At 33.3% G+C, this 17825-nt stretch overlaps 1 pseudogene; it reads right to left on the bottom strand.

Annotated features, from left to right (window-relative positions):
• Window positions 1–9095: 9095 nt before the first annotated feature.
• Window positions 9096–15983, bottom strand: LOC131610873 (carbon catabolite repressor protein 4 homolog 2-like; annotated as a pseudogene).
• Between the last annotated feature and the right edge of the window lie 1842 nt (window positions 15984–17825).

Raw genomic sequence — 17825 nt, 5'->3', positions numbered from 1 at the left:
CAGTCTCACATGTCGGTTGATCTGGCACAGTTGGGTTAGTGAGTGAAAATCAAATGCAGAAGAGTAAACTATTCCTTTGTGCTCTTCACGTGGCTACATTGTACTATTAATAGTACATATGTTTATGTACATATAAACATATATGTTCACCTATTATGCCATCAACCTATTCCTGTCAGCAACTTGGTCGCCCTTCAAATAGTGCAAGCAAAAAGTACTAGGCCCAGCATCTCAACAAACTCACATTGTTGTCCTCTCATTACTCTTGAATAGAGATCTATACCATATCAACATGCAGTGAAACTAGTATAAACATAAAGTCATTCACATTGTTCATAACATTATTATTCATAAAAGTAAATAACGTTGAATGTCCGAATCTACATGTTCCAACAATGTAAGATGGACAAACTCCTGTCCCTCTCCCTCTTGTTTTTTCGTTTGGATTTAAATTTGCGGTCTATCGCACCGGACCTTAAATTTTTTACGGTTAAACAGTTACTAAATAGGGTCTCATAAATCTTTGCCACTATTAAAATATGATTAAATAAAATCTCTAATTATTTTGTCATGGTTGAACCATGACTAACCTACACAGGACCTCCAAAAAATTGAGACCCCAGTGTATAGGCGCAGTGACATGTGCTACTTCCATATATAAACATAATGGTAAAAGATTTTGTGTCTTTAGAATCTTTCTATTAAATATACATGTGTCTCAACAATAGTTATTAGTTGGTTTATGTCCTATCCTACCAAACTGTTTTTTAAGTATTGGACAAACATAGCTAAATTGCACTATAATATAGATACTAGCTAGTAGCCTAGTATGTGATATAGCAATAGAAAGAGATGCTCTTGTATAAGGTGAGTGACCACATAGGAGAAGGAGAGGATGAAACAGATCAGTTAGCTGAGAGAAAGGGAAGACCCTTCAAATGATATCTTAGAAGTTAGTGGCATACAGGAAAATGCAGGCAAAGTTTGGTCCTTCTCTTTCATTTTTTTAAAAATTTATTTGAGCTGTATTTTATGGAACTCATCATTAACATTGTATGACTTAGTTTATGTATCAACAATTTGCTCTCTCTTTCTCTCCCTCCTCCATTCTTTCTTTTTTTTTTTTAAATTTATTTGAGTTGTATTGTATGGACTCATCATTAACATATTCTTTATGGTTTAGTTTATGTAAAGGGGCAACTCCTTTATCATAACATTTTATATAAATTTTCTTGTGATAGCATTCATGCACATATTTGATGAGATCATCTACGTTTTTATGGATTACAGCCACATCATGTGTACAAAGTATCTCAACCAAGTCCATAAAATTACATGAACATGTGTGTTTTACCAAATTAAAAAAAAAAAAAAAAACATTAGAAAACATGTGTAACTTGAAATGTTAACCTCACTACTTATGTTGCAGTCCAATTTGTACCTTCTTTATATCTCTATCTTATCTCCTAAATGCTTTAGGCATTATCTCTCCCTTATGTCAATTAACCTTTTTTTTTTAAGGGTGGCAAACATGGTTATAATTGGTTTGTCCCTTCGTAATAAAATAGTTTTATTGAAAGTGTGGCAAACATGATTATAATTGGTTTGTTCCTTTATAATAAAATAGTTTCATTGAAAAATTCACTAAGATTGTTAATTACCAAATTACAACCGAGAATAAAAAAGGAAAGTTATAGTTGCACCATTTTATTTTGGAAATAGCCTTAAATCATTCATAAGCCTCTAAACCGGCCTCTTTCATTTTCAACATATTTTATTCATATGTATCATAGTAGGTTTTCTTTTTTGCAGCCATCGTGAGATATCTAAACAAAGTTCCACCTTTAAATTTCTTCTTGTAGTTAGCATATAAATGCCTAAAACAAAATATGTGTTCAAATCCTAAGTGTTGTTCCCCAAAAACTTACATCAAACCCTTCAATAATCAGACAAATACTCAATTTAAAGTCATGAAAATGAAGTAATTAACGTGGTTAGTAAGACTAAGACATTTCTTTTGCGGGTAAAAAATGAAACACCGCCTATTTTCACCAATATCTTTAAGAAGCAGCTTAACATTCTCAAAAACTTTAAAAGCTATAGGCAAATACTGATCATTAAGATCTCTTCCAACAGCAATCAATAATATTCCACCATATTTGTACTTTCGATGACATCAGTTTATTCCTATAAAGAGTCTACAAGTCATTTTCAAAGCCTTTTTGTCCCATCAAAACAAATGTAACCCATTTAAAATCTTGGTTGCAAATTTGGTACCGTATAATCAATATATAACTTGGAAGCGTTTCCTAATTAAGCTCTCCTCAATGTAGCACTATATGATCATAGAACCAGGAATCTCAGCTGCATACCTCAACATATCAACAATATCAACAATCACTTTTGTAACATAATCTTCCTTTAAATTTTTATTGAAGAGTTGTTTTTCCCATTTGTGCTTGTGAAACAATGTTTTAATCTTATATGTTGTGGTGGTTAAAACTCTACTGCACAATACAATATAGTTAAAATCCGTGTGCTTACAAACAACTATACACATCTTTGCCTCATTTTTTTTTCAAATTTAACATCCCTACCATTTAAGACATTATACTCTAGTATAACACTCTTGAACTGCTTCATTAATGAAGAAAATTTTATTCTAACCTTGAAAACAAAATTCTTTGTAATTTCATCTTCTTCATTCAATCTAATCACATTAGGCTTATCCTCGCAACTATCATAATTTTCCCCATTATCGAGTTCATAAGTCATATACTCTTCTTATATGATATGTTTTGTACTCATATCTTGTGTGATAAAGACATGCTTGGATGGTTCACTTGTGGAAGCACCATCAATAACACATGTTTTACTAGGTTAACCTTCATAAAAACGTACATCAAAACCTTAATCAAATCTTTTCATCCTTTCTTTTTCACTATCTTCAAAATGTATACCTTTGATAGATTCGTCAACTTCATAAATGCGGCCTCATCTGTAGATTGTATGAGCTCAGTGAATATTTCAACTTCACAATTATTTTTCTCAATAAAAACAAATAATTATGTTGGATCTCCATCATTCCTAAATAATTTTAAATCTTCTCCAAAACTACCACCATCATGTTTTCACCATAGTTTCACAGCGTCAACATCAAACTTTGAGTTCATCCCTTTGATTAAATCAAGAGTTTTAAAATAGCATTAGAAATCAAAAATTTGTCTACTATATGCATAAACTCCCCCACCCTCATACCTTAACTTAGGGTCTTTTACAAAATAACCCTAGGAATAGAATACCATCTTAAATAAAATAATGTCACGTACATAACACATATGGGTCAAATTGAGTCAAATACAATATAAAGTTACAGTCAAAATACAATTCACATTCTATGAAGTGTATAGCCTCAAAATACAATCAAAATATAACCTACGATCAACTGCGAAAACTAAAGTTGGGTACAAGATTACTACATTCCATTTCAGTACAAGACAAAAACACACATAATTTGAGGGAAACTGAAACTCTAAAATGATATTAAAATATAAATGAACAAATTAAGGGAAACATGTGGCCCAACATGACATGCAGTGTGAAGGACCACAAATTACGGATTTTTAATGTCTCTATGAGAGCACTAGTAACTTTGAATGCTCTCAATTAGATACAACACCAAAATGCAATGTTATTTTCTTCTTACTCAGTTATGACAAGATTCGATTTCTTGATACAAATATCCAAACATAACTACAAACAAGAACCTTTAGGCGACATCAATGGAGTTGCAATAGAAGGTTCAAGCAATGTCAATGGAGCTGTGTGTGTGTTTGAGAGAGAGAGAGAGAGAGAGAGAGAGAGAGAGGAGAGATTGCAAATAATTTAAGATTTCTCCTTGCAAGTGTTAAAAGTATAGCTCATTTTATTTTTTAGAATTAAAAATAAATGTTAATTACAAAATTACGAAAAATTAATCAAATAAAATTCAACGTGGCCACTTGTTTCTCTGTCTAAATGTCAAAATATGTTAAATGTCCTTCCACACAAACTTCTATTAGAAGACATTAACAGAAGAGATAAAATAGTTTACAGAAAATTTTATGAGTACCATTACTCAAAAGAATTTTTTAAAGATGATTTTTCACTACACTCCATAGATCTCTTACGCATCATTGAATTGTCAAAAATGTCTCCAGTTTTCGTAGATGTACTTCCGAAAGCACTATATTTTCAAAAAATTTGATCTTTTCCGTAGATGCATCTACGGAAGCGTTAAAACATAGTGAAATTTGAAATTTTCCTAATTAATTGAAAAAAAATCAAATGTTAACACTCTATTTTCAAACTCTTCTTATAGCTACAAAACATTTCATGAACTTAATTAATTTGAGATTTTCCCAATTAATTGAAAAATTAATTTTGAATTTTTTAATTAATTTGTAACTTAATTTGGGATTTTCACAATTAATTGGGAAAATCTCAAAATTAATTAAGTTGATGGCATATACGGAAACGTTAAAACATAGTGAAACTTGAGTTCTTCCCAAATAATTGAAAAAATTATAAATTAATTAAGTTCATAAAATCATCTGTAGCTACATCTACGGAAGAGTTTGAAAAGAGAGTGTTCCGTAGATATATTTACAGAAAAAATGATTTTTCCAATTAAGTGAGAAAATCTCAAATTTCACTAAGTTTTAACGTTTCAGTAGATGTATTTACGAAAAAAACCTAAAAATTTTTAAAAAAAGTGGTACTTTCGAAACTTATATTGTCTCTACTCTCTAGATTTGTGGTTTAGGAAAAAAAAAAAACTTATATTTAGTCTCCAAATGAAGAAATAAACATCACTATATAAATACAATTATTTAAAATTTAGGACTACCATTTGTGTACATGTCAAATCTATCTTGGATCCTCAATAATGGTCAAAATGTATTTTGGATGGATTTTTTATTTCTAGAGTCGGAGTTGGGTTGCTAAGGAACCATGTCATTTCTAATACTCTTTATGATGAATATGAATTTTCCGTTATTAATTATGCAAACCACCCTCAATTGATTATAATGATGTCTTTGTTGGTCTCTTACAAATGATGGGGCTTTCTCATTCAAATCTGCTTTTGACCTTTTGAATTCTGATTCTACCATTTCAGATAACCTTGATTAGTTTTTTTTCTTCTAGTGCTTGTAATTTGAATGATCCTATGAAAGTACGAGTTTTTCTTGAAAAGTTGAGTCATGCTAAGCTTTTTACTAATGAAGAAAGAAAACATAGAAATTGCACCTACGATCCAGCATGCATTCGTTACCATAAGCTGTTACAAGTCTATTCTACATGTTCTCTCAGATTTTTTTTATTAGTGGGGCCCTTATATTACTAGTGATAATTGGAGCAAATTCTTCAATCTTTGGATGTTTGGTTAATATATCTTAGAGAACAATTTATATCCAGCACGACCAATGGTGTACATGTCAAATTTATCTTGGATTATCAATGACGCTGAAATTGTGTTTTTGGATGGATTTCTTTATTCCTAGAGATGGAGTTGGGTTACATAGAAATTGTTTTGTTATAAAAGTAGAGTTGGTCTCGATACGACAACGTAGGGGTGGACTTGTAAGATTAGCACTCTAACAATTACGTCATTAAGACAATATAGAGAAAAGTGTTATGGATTAAAGAGAGAATACTTCAAGTATCACGTGAGATGTCTTATATATGAAAAATTATTTTGTACGTCCTAATTATTTCGACGTGAAATGTGAAAGTTTCTTTCATGATATATAAAAGGAGATAATAGACCTTGGTGTGGATCTAATATGGAGCTCTAGTGCTAGGGTTACATTATGTCTTCAGTGCTTTGATGGAGTGAATTGGACTAATTATTTGGCATCCTCTTTTTTGGCTAGTGTCCGCCACAAAGCAGTTGCCCCTAAGGCTTGTCGTGGCGCGACAATAAGAAGTCTTTGAGAAAAATGGGTTGGGTTTCCGTGTCGGGTCCATTACTTAGAAAAGTGGAAAAGACTTTAGAGTCGGCGTAAGTGACCTCAGAAACAGACGCATTAAATATTAGTCTCATTATTGAAATGTCTCGTAGCATTGTCCTTACAGCTTGCTTTAGTTTCTTATACTAGGTCGTGGCGTTTCCCTCTAGGGTGCTCAAGTGTACTTGAGTGTCATTATAATATCGAGATAAATTCAACTGTTATTTTTTATGTGTCCATTTTATTTTATTTGGGACCATAGATTTACCTGTTTCACTTCAATATATAAACTTTACTTCACCTTCTTAGTTATGTTTCCACTTTTTGCGTAAATTGTAAGCCTTATCTTCTTTTACGAACACTGGTTACTTTCCCCTGAGGTTCGGTCATCCATATTCAATAGGTCTTTTCATCTCTGGGTCCTTGATTCATCGCAACCTCGGAACTATCTTTTGTTTTTAATTGTTTACTCAAGCATCGACTTTTCAAATCCATTTTTTCCTTGTTTATTGCTTGTTATTTTCTCTTTCTTGTTTTAGTCATGGCTAATATAGGAAATTTCCTTGTAAATGTTTTATACATATCTAGTGATGCATATGATGCTTCTTCTCCCACTGAAACATTAAATCCATAAATGTCAAATATCTCACCTTTATTAGTTAATTGATCCATCATTGCAAATCTCATTGTTCTCAGTGACAATAATGACTTTAGTAGGGATTTTATTGAAGATGACATCAACCCTCGAGTTTCCCTCTTGACAAAAGTACAAATGACTTTGATGATCCCGTTATTGGGAATGCTAATGATTGTCTTTCTTCTCTTAATCTTGGTAAGTCGCACCGAGATGAACCAGAAACTCGTCTCTTTATTAATTCATTTAGATCTGTAAACACTTGGGAACCTGATATTAAGAAGGTTACATATCACTTCAACTTCCAAAGTCATTCCCTGATTCAAAATCTAGATAAGGCTTACAGGGATGTGGGATCATCCTCTAATTGATTTATTTCTTATGTCAAGCCTGACAAAAGGATATGTAGCTTCTTTGAGGGATGCTTCAAACCTTTTATGAATGTTTGCTTTCCATGTTAGGCTTCAAGTTATCCTTCAAAAGTTTTAAGAAAGGGTGTTCAACCACTAGAGATTGTCCCCAATCAACTACACCTGTTAGCTCGGGTCTTTGTCTAAGTGTTCTAGTATTGGTATGAGTGTCTGGGAAATGTATCGACCTTGAAATTATTCTTCCATCTCTTCAATGTGACACATTTCGGCCAACGAAGAACAAGGACATGGGTTGCTCTCACTTCACGAGTTGTTGAAGATGCTTGATCTTTACCTTGAGAGTTGAAAAAACTTCAAGAAACATTACTTTTTGGTGACCCCGGAGTCAAGAAACTCACTCTTTTTTTGTGTCCTTTCAAAAGGTAGTCTTTCCTTCTCTGATTCCCTTTGTTCGGAGTCGGTGAAATATAAAGACAAGATCCTAAGATGTAAAGGCGATATATTAATATGCATTCAATTGTGGAAGTGATCGTCATTCCCGAGAGAAAAGACCTTTTTTTAGTGAGGAGAGAAAATTATCATTATGTTTGTCTTTATTTGTCACAAAATATTTCTGCTGGCAATCTTCTTTATTTCATTTTGATGATAACATGTGTGGTTGAAAACATCAAAGAGGAGGAGGGCCCACATATACAGCTTTTGGTTGCTCTTTGTCCTTCCTTGTCATTTTGCTAGTAACATGAATATGGTCATTTTGTTGATAACATGAATATGATTGAGAACATCAAAGAGGAAGAAGGCACACATGTCACAGCATATTGCTCTATGTCCCTCCCCGACTCCTACCATGACTCTTCTATTGTAATAGGAACAGACACAACGCAAAAAGAGAATGAGAACTCGCTTAGTCAACTATCACAAATGGTCTAAATCGGACTAGAAAAGCAATGTATTAAAGTCAAACACTTGCAAACATGTCTATTGATTTAAATATATTTATAGGTTTTAACACGTTCACAACATAAAGAGATGAAGTTATAATTATTTAATTTGTGTATTCGAACGTTGGGTTTTAAGAGATATTGGAGTTGAAGACTCTAAGGCTATGTTTGGGAGTTTGGAGGAGAAGGGAAGGGAGGGCTTTGGAAAATAGGAAGAATTGGGTGAAAAGGATAAAAAGATTTTGGATAGGAGGGTTTGAGTTTATTCATAACAAGGTCTATATATAGGAAAATATAGGAAAATGTCAAATATTTTCCTATATTTTTTTTTTAAATTTTTGTTTTTGAAAGTCTTCCCCTCCCCTCCAAACTCCCAAACATATAAGCTTATGAACTTTAGAAAGCTCTGTATATTGTTGTACATATTCACCTATGAATATAATCCAGTAAACTTAAAAGCAAGGTCTTGACAAAAAAAAAATGTAGAGCACTCGTTAATGCTAATAATAACAGTAAAATTTAAATTTAAATTTAACCTTTTTTGCTTTTAATCATTAATAAAAAACATTCCAACTTTTAATAGAATAAAGTATGTACTGTGCCCCTCAACTGTTAATTGGAACATTACTAAAGTAACTCTACTTTTCCAATGGTAGCTGTAAGTTTAGAGCATCTCTGACAATGAAAAATTCTTTATGGCAACAATGTGTTCTTTAAACTTTACAAATAATCCTAACAAACCATTATGCCAAAACACATTAGAAGTGCATTCATATCACATTATACCCAGAAATCATGTGAATGAAATTTCCACAGAACATGGGGCAAATTTTTGTTTTCCATTAATACCGGCATTTCAGAGGTAGGGCGATAAATTCATGTACTTGACTAATTTTCTCATTTAGAACAATCCATTCATGAGGATAATAAATATCAATGTTGTGAAGATATTTTCATGCCATGATGGAAAACTAAACTGTGCCGGTATGTATTTCAGTTCATTTTCTAAATATCAATATGGCGTAGGTTATTGAGAATACAAAAGAACCAAAATTGTGAAGAATATCACAGAAGTTATAGGAGATACTAATGCCCTATTCTATGTTCATCAGCCGCACAATGCTACATGTACGGAGCCGGTTGAATCATAAGAAGAAAATTCAGTTAATAAGGAAATAAATAGATTAGGGAATGGGTGGGATGAAAGAGGCATATTAGTAAGGCCTTATCATATTTTTCTATAAAATAAAAATGGCATAATACAAAGTAGATCATTGCAAGGAACCCCACATTGGAGATACCTGAGAAAAAGACAAAGGCATGATCTACCACTACTTATACAACAATAACAACTTATCAACGAGATGCTTCTTTCAACTTTTCTTCTTTACGTGTCACTGGATCTGTCCTGCAAAATTCAAGAACCTGCCATCAATAATTCATCAATGATGAACTTAAGCATCTTGCAATCCAGGCATACAAAAATCTCAAACCCTATCCAATGAGGGGATATTAAAACAATATGCAACCAAAGACGGAAGCAGGCATAAACCACCACCATTTTTGGAAAGTGCACTCTTGCGGCAAAAGGTTAGGTGAAACTGATTTTAATGATCACTGATAAATGATTGTGCATTGTGATTCATGATACATATTAACATAATAGGAAAAATCGGCATTCGAATTCACAAAACAAATCCTATATAATAAGAAAGTATATTCGATGAGATATATGGGAAAGAGTATGGATAACCGTGCCTTGTGAGTTAAGATTTATGAGTTATCGTCTAGATATACTTTTGCAGCAACGAAACTCAGCTAAGAGAGCTGTATGATCTGAGGACCATTCAGGAGAAGGTAGTGCTGTGTCTTTCCTCAAACTCTCTTCATCCAATAGCTCTAATAATGACTCCACAACCAATGAATCCGCTGCAATGATAGACAATTCACTACATAAAAAGGCAAACAGGATGCAACCTAATCAAATAAAATGACACTGCAAGATAGCTCACCTGTGTAAAATATATAATCAAGAGAGCCAATAAAATCCCTAGTGACTTTTGTAAATAAAGGTTCATTTGTTGAGTTGTCCAATCTCCGCTTATGCTGTTCATATCCCAGGCCAACCGTTCTTGCAAAAGAAGAGTAAGCACTGACCTGAAATTGTAAGTACCCCATAACCAAGAAAATTAAAATCAGGCCAAAAAATGAAGGATGAAGAACCCGTAACAATAGGACAACTGGAGAAAGTACATAATATAAGTATTCCTTTAAGTATTTCGATACATTACCAGAGGCAACTGGTGAACCAATTTGCTGTGAGGACGCAATATGTTGAGTGGGTCAACTGCTAAATCAGGGTGGGATGGGTCTACCTTCCCCATCGCAAGAAGTGCATGAGGAGCACTACAACAGAGTCAGAACATAACCTTTAAAAACATATTTCTGATAAAAAAAACACTTGCAGAACATGAGTGTCAAAAAAGAGAAGTAATCAAACCTTCCTGGAACTGAATTGAAGTCACCGCAAACCAGCATTGGAATGTCTGCACTTATAGCAATTTTCTCTAGTCCTTTTAAGAGTGTGTGCACCTAAAAAGAGAAGTAACTTTATAAATGTCGAGCTCATAATAAACACACCGGTCAGTAAGAACAAGTAAAAGAATAACTTACCTGCCAGAGCTTAACATCCTTTAATTCTTGGTGGACATTTACATGTGTATTTGCCTAAAGTCCACAAGTAACGTGAGAGTTAGTAATAAATATTTATATCAGCAAAAAAAGTAATGATTCAACATATAATACATCATACAACTACTAACAGGGAAATGAAAACAAAAATAGAAGACATATACAACGTAGATATAAAATACAGATTGTGGGCCTTGAAAGCATGAGTAGACATGACATGACTACCTAAGAGTAACTTTAAATAATAAAAAAGCTGTCAAAAAAAAAAACTATAAATAATAAAAGCAAGAGCTTATCAACAAAAAAAAATGTAAGATAAAAAACTATACCACACACAGAAGCTGTCTTTTCCCTGGATTATCAACAGGCTGATTGTTAACTTTTGCTTCTAAAACAACTATTAGTGCAACATTATCCTAAAAACATAAAGAAAACTTTGTCAGTAAAGGTTCCAAGACTCAATTTTTCTCAGAAAATATAAGTGCAATCTTTGGTGCAATAAACCACCTTAACAAGCCGGTTCAACGCCGTTTTCTTTTGAGTGGTTGGAATCATGGCATCCGTTAAAGACTGTGCAGCCTTATTAAACTCAACCTGCAAGCGAACAAACAATAATTATATTTTGGTACATACTTAAAGGTACTAACTGTCGCACACATAAAAGCAAACTCCAACCTCGTATTTCTTCACATGTGAGAATCTGTCTCTACGGAAAAATGTTGCGCAACCATCAATTGTATTTATGTTGCCATTATACACCTGTGAGTGTGAATCCGCCATAAACACGTTTAAATAAAAAAGTTTGAAAAATATAAATTTTTAAAACCATAAGAAATCAGGATAATGTAACAACCTCATTTGTTTTTTTCTTATAAAGACCGTAATAGCCATGTTTGTCCAGTTCAGGAGCAAAAAATTCATCATAATGATCACTTTGGACCTGGGAGCAAACAGAATGCATATTAGCTGATAGAAAATCTATTAGAAAATATGATGCAATCATACCATTATGAAAAACTGAGTTAGGTTAAAGAGTAAGAAACAGATTCTGTCGCAAAATGGCTAAACCTAAGGTAAACTGCCCTATCCCACCACCGCCCCAATAGAAATACACCCTTTTAAACGCAAAGAAATGAAGCCAAGGTTTATATAAGTTCATTAACTACTGATGCAAATTTGATTTTGAAAGGAAAAATAAATAGGACAGGCTACAAAGTATCAGTGGCGACATTAATAGAGCTTCTGCAATCCAGAAAATCTCCTGGGGAACAAAGAAGCATCGGCATTTTTTATTCAATACCAATCCAAAAATATCTTAAAGATAAGTAGAATACCAGCATATTAATAAAATTAAGCTTCTATCAACAACCAAAACCAAGGCCAAAAAACAATTACATACCTCTTGGAGACAAATAATATCGGCACGGTAACCAACTATTTCTCGTAGCAAATTTTGTCTGCGATACGGCCAGGAAAGAGCCCACGAAGGGCAGTAATTGTATAGATCATTTGAGGCATATGAATCAGACAATATGTTGTATGATAAAACAGTAAAAGTTCCTGATGAAGTTATACGCCCCTCCATATTCCCCATCCCGTCAACAGGTATCAGCTGGCGCGGGATAGGTGAGGGAGCAGGAATGACCCGGGAAGTTAGAATAGTGTTTGTATGCCCCACAGTAAGTTTTGTCTCTGCGTCAACTACAACACACTCAATTAAGAACATGACCGATGTCATCAGCTGATGGGGTATATGTCTTTGATCGTCCAACTTCAAACCAAGTTTCACCACCATTTCGTTGTGTAACAGTTGTGGGATACACAGTTGCAGACCCATTTGACAGGTTAGCACTAGATGCAGAGGAGGATAGGCTGGTATTGATTGACCCAGACCCAGAATTGTTAAATCTCCCAAATATTTCCTCCTCCTCATTTCCATTTTCATTAACTGCACTTGCAGCACGATCATGTAACGCTCGGTGGTGCTGCCATGCATCTGAGAAACACTTTGGAGAGCAATGATAACTTTTGGAAACAGGTATTTTACCCTTAAGACAACCTAGGCACTGCAGTGTGGCCTGCTCGGATGGATGTACACTACAAACAGCAACCTTTTTATCATTCTGTACCCGATACCTGCCAGAGAGAAGATTGTCAAATAGGAGATGCGAAAAAATTAAACTTTCAAATCAGATCAACAGGTACTTAGGATCAAAGTGGTATTTAAATTAATAAAAATAATAGCAAGCAATTATTTAAGTAACTTTATGCACTAATTAATTTATTGCATTATAACCAAGTGGTTGGGCTCGAATGATTAATGAGCTTGAGTTAAGGACGAGTTGTTTGGGAGACCTCGAGTTTGAATTCTGGACAGAAAATATCTTTGGTCAGGCTTTAATTACCTCCCAGCCGAACTCCAGTATACCAGAGGCTCTTTCCCATAGAGACCGATGGAGTTAAGACCAACAACAAAAAATCTTGCAACAAAAGTCGAAATTTAGGTCCATAATACCATAATATTCAATAGATCTATTAATGTCCAAATGTCAAAATGAACCAGAAAAAATTGATACCACCCAACACAGCAAGCTGAATCTTGATGCTTTATAGTAAAACTGAACTAGCTGCTTTATATTGTTTTTATTTACAATCACAAAACAGCAATTACAATGATAAACTATACCTAACCAAAAATGTAGGATCCTGGATCCATTTTAACCTTTTAAGGTGTTATATTTTCTATTTAAAAACAAACAGAAACTTTAGAGGAAGTAGAACTAATAACTTATCCCACTTGTACAAACTAAAATTAAAATACCCATCTCTACAATGCTTATATATGCCAAAAACCTGCAGGCCAAGAGATTAGACGAACTAAGCTTATTTGGAACAAATACATTCCTTCATATAAATCTTTACTTTTTTGGAGAGCTGTGCATAATAAAATCCCTGCTGAGGAGAACTAATCTGGCCGGATTGTTTCTCAATGTAATCTTTGTGCTACTAACATATAAACAACTCATCATTTATTTTGTAAATGCAACTTCGCAAAAACATTGTGAAATTGGTTTAAACCAACATTCCATACAGGCCCATATGTTGATACAAGCTCTAGCAGCTTAATTTTGGAGATATGCAACGAAAATTGATCCTCTCAATGCAAGGAGGTAATTTTGGCTACTATCAATAACACTGTTTGTGTTGTACATTAACAGGTTTGGCAAAATTATTTCTTGGAAATTTGCTGCTAATATTGTTACCTCTTGTGTTTCCAAAATTCACAGCTAATGCAAATGATGCTACTACTTACTCCTCAATTTTGGATTTCGAAATCCTAAAAGCTTAGTTGTCAACACATATTCTATTAAAGCTCCTATCATTAAAGAGGTCTTTTGACATCCTCATATTGATTCTTGGATTAAATGTAATATATATGGGGTTGCAAGGGGCTCCCCTTGTCATGCTGCCTGTGGGGTATATTAGATATAGTAGAGCAGCAACTAATGATTGTTTTGCTGTCAATATTGGTATCTCTACTTCTCTTCGAGCTGAATTAATTGGAGCTATGGTTGATATTAACTGCTACCAAGAAGGGTTGGTTTTCTAATTGGTAAAAAATAGACTCTCAGCTTGTCAAATTGACTTTCAACCCTTCTACTATAGTCCCTTGGATTTAAAAAAATGGATTGGATGGTTGGGTTGTATTGAGCTCAGAACGAGTATATCTTTCTTAGTTTCTCGAATTTATCATAAAGGAAATAATAGTGTTGATAAAATTGCCAACATGGGTTTGCAATTATCTAGGTTTTTTGGTGTGATACTATCCCTTCTAGTATTAGTGAAGATTTTAATCAAAATAGGTAAGGTCTCCCTGAATGTAGATGTTGTTAGTTACGGGTTTGATTTTCGCTCTGGTTATTTCTTTGCACTGTACTTTGTTTCTCTTCACCGTGGTTTTATCCTATTGAGTTGTCTTTAGTAAGGTTTATAATGAGACATGTTCTTTGCTTACTTGATTGTGTTGCCTTGGTTTTTGGCCTATTCCCGACTCTATTATTTTAATATATGTAATAGGGTGCTACAAACAACAAGGGGTTGTTTTGTAGATACCAATATATTCAATAATGCATTAGCCACATGAGATTATTTGAATAATCATACAAATTAGCAAGGATGATGCAAAATAGTTTACAAAGAAAAGTAAAGTACAAAGTAACAAACAGCATATAGATACACGGGCAATAGTACTACATCAACAAAAGTACTGACTATAAATGGAGCAAAAAAAAACCAAACAAAAAGCAAACCTACTGGACAACTAAATTATGCTTACTTCCGCTTCCAACCGAAAACTAAAATATAATAATTAAATATATAAAAGTTTGATCCATACTACTGGCAAATAAAATAAGACGAACAAAAATGCAGTTGCATACCACAAAAGTAATAACATACTAAAACAACTCCCAGCTACCCACACTACCCACACATTGAAGCTCAAATTTTCAAAACTTAATGTCTCCAATAGACAAATTTGACAAAAGCAAAAACACATAAAATAAATCAAGGGCATGTTTGGTTTGATATATTTGAGCTTATCATCCGGCACAAACATAAAAATATAGTTTGACTTTACTTCATTTAGTTATCGAAATTCAAAATAGCTTATGTACATACAATTCAGTTGATAACTCAAACAAAGCCCTAAGAGGGAACTGAATTGAAAAGCACTCACCACTTATATCGCAAAAAATGCCCATCTAAGGGAGCGGTTTCAAGTACATCGTCAGTCGTAACGGTCTTGTCAGGCCGACGTAAGAGCACATAAGGCGTGAGCTCACAGCCCACAATGGGAATATCAGAAGGAAGATGCACACGTAGCACGTTCAGCATTATTCACTTTTCACAATAGTCACTACCCTGCAACCAAATCAAAAATCGCACACCAGAATCAATGACTCCACTAACTCTTAACGCAACACCGTGATTGAAGCAACTATGTTGGCGGATACCAGACGGATCCGCCATTTACTTGACCCGAACACTCGCCAGCCTTGAATCACCTGAATCGAAACCCTAGAAAATGAAAACGAAATCGAAACTATACGGTGGATCTTGTTGAAGATTTTGGAGATTTTCGATGTGTGGCGGAGAAATTGGGAGTGGATGAGAAATTCGAGCGATGAATCAGAGTGAGACTAAGAGGGATTGAAACTTGTAGTGTTTAGAGAGAGAAAATTGGGTCGTAGAGAGAGAGATAAAAAGGGATCGAAATTAGGGTTTCGCTTACGAATTGGACGAAATTGAATATTTCTCAAAAGAAAAAATCTTATTAAAATTATGAAGAGAAAAATAGTTGTGGCTATTACTGTTTCTACTTTGTTTATATATATTTCGGATACAATGGTGATATAATATTATTTATTTTTTTGGGTTTTACGGAGATGTACACTCTAAAAAAAATTACTATATTGTAAGTCTCACTCTTCTTATCCTATAATTAATTTTAAATTTTTATTCTATACTATTGGTTTATTATTTTTTTTCTTTTTTTAAGTCAAAATTTATGTTTTCTCCAAGTATTCTTTGCAGGATTAAATTTGAATTTAGAATCTCTGATTAAGTTAGAAGAAATCTCTAAGTGTTTTTTGGCTATTAAGATTTTGCTAGGTTGGTTATGTTTTAATTTTGATTTAATTTAGAATTAATAAAATTGGTATTTTTTTATTATCTTGAATAAAATTGGTAATTACTTGTGATGGTATATTTTGAGGTTGTATGAAAATAGAATAGTTTTTGTTTTGTCCATTACTTTACTACCTAGTATTCTTTGTTCTAGTTATATTGTGGGGACAAATGCTCAATATTTTAGTATAGGTGTGACAGGAGTGTTTGCGGGATCGGTTCTTTTATTTCATCTCACATTATTTTGTTTATAATAATGATTAATCAATTAATTCATTGAATTTGAACTCAATTATAGTTCTAAAATATTCCAAGGTAACACTAGTTTTTTTTTTCTTCAAATGTTTCCTTAAGTTGAAATAATTTTCTTCAAAGATTCTACAATAAGAGAATTTTTCAATAGACCTCATGAATCTCTTAGATATCAAGTGAATTTTGAATCTCTTAGATATCAAGTGAATTTCTAATTTATTTTTGAAGCATTTTTTTTTTAAAAATTGTTTTATTCCGTAAATGCATCTTCGAAAATGTAAAAAAAAATAGTACGGTATAATTAAAATCAACTTATTTCATTTCAGCAATCATTTCGTAGATTCATCTACGAAAAGTTTTGAAAACAGCTTGTTCCGTAGATGTACCTACGAAACAATCTGCTATTAGTTTCAAATCATGTTCATTCAACTCCAAAACTGAATTTTTATTACAAAAATATAAAATTAAAGTAATTCATTTTAAAGGCAATAGTAAATGGTAAACAAAAAATATATTGTATAAATAATGTCAGTTATAATATCAAATACAACGTCAAAGTAACATACATAAATAAAATAAAAATACAGAATATCCTAGGTGTGATCCCTCAGCCTTATGAGTCCGCAGAATCTCCTCGTGGGCTGGTTTGGACAGATCTCCAAGTGCAGCGGGAAGCATGTACAGATGTGACACTCTGTAGTATCAGGTGATGTACCTACGGAGTGGTTTGATTATCCATTTTACACATCAATTAGCACATACATTGCCTCTCAACTATTTTTCTATAACTATCCAATCATTTCTACACCTAAATATCAAATTCTAACTCGATTATACAAACACTCTAAAATAAGTCGAAAAGTCGAAAACTAACCGATTAAATATGGTTTTGAACTTGATGGAATGCGTTGATAGATTATGTTAACAAAGTCGGCCGAAATTGAGAGAAAGAAATGCACTATTAGGGAAGTTTGATTTTTGGGGTTGAGATAGTTGTTGAGAGAGTATGAGTTGAAGAAGATGAAAGGTGAATAACGAGGGAGGGGAAGGGTCTGGCGTCAGTTTAGCATCAAATGCTTCCGTAGATGCATCTACGGAAACTTCCGTATGTGCATCTATGAAACAAAACAACATTTAACAAAAAAATGGTGCTTCCGGAGATGCAACTACGAAAATTGGAGAGCATTTTTGTCAATTCGCATGTGCGTGAGAGATCCATGAGGTGTAGTAAGAAATTCTCTAAAATAAACATATGTAT

The sequence above is a fragment of the Vicia villosa genome, linkage group LG6, assembly GCF_029867415.1.
Source record: "Vicia villosa cultivar HV-30 ecotype Madison, WI linkage group LG6, Vvil1.0, whole genome shotgun sequence".
NCBI lineage: Eukaryota > Viridiplantae > Streptophyta > Magnoliopsida > Fabales > Fabaceae > Vicia > Vicia villosa.
Note: the sequence above shows the minus strand (reverse complement) of the source record. Positions and strands in the feature narration are given on the sequence as shown.